We start from the raw sequence: 758 nt of genomic DNA on the forward strand, positions 1-758 counted from the left end.
CGCTAATTAACATTATTATACATTGATGGTAACTACTATATAAGTATTTAAGGATGTCAATGAGAAAGTTCAGGACACAGCAGAAAAGCAAGCCTGTATAAAGTGTAAGTACTCAGTGTGATGTTAATCAAGTAATGATAGAAACTGAGAAACCCTACCACTTTCCTGAAGAAGACAAGAAGAAGTGTAAATAGAGGCGTAAATCTGTATCACCTCTCTGGTTGGGTGAACCATGGGAGATGAAGCTGCTGGAAAGAAAGCTGTGGTATTTAGGAAATCAAGGATGTGTAGACAAACTGAGTTCAGAAAATAATTTGATTGATGGAGAAGAATCATTCTGTTGGATCTTTGATTTGAGTGGAACTTTAGGGAAAGATTGCTTTAGTTCCCAGGCAGTTTTTGTTTGTAGATCCTTAAGAGATCCAGAGAGAGAGCCCACTTACTTGCAGACTCATGAACAGTCAAGTAAAGTGGCCAAAAAGGCAGGATAAGGCTGGGTGAAGGTCAGGTGAATGACATGGGAAAGAGGGTGGGACAACCAGAGACCGAACCTTTGAAGTGAAGCAGTGACTCATTCTCTCGTGTGGGCAATAAACCCTCTCAAGGGAATTCCAAAAATAGTCTATTATTTGAGCAAATACAATGCCCACTTTGAGGATAGATGCATTTATCGTTAATGATTATTTAAAACCAATCCAACGACTTAAGTCATATATTTCTCTAATCATAAACGACAACAGAATCAAAACAACAGGAAA

This window comes from Bos javanicus, chromosome 20 (assembly GCF_032452875.1).
Source record: "Bos javanicus breed banteng chromosome 20, ARS-OSU_banteng_1.0, whole genome shotgun sequence".
NCBI classification, from domain to species: Eukaryota; Metazoa; Chordata; class Mammalia; order Artiodactyla; family Bovidae; genus Bos; species Bos javanicus.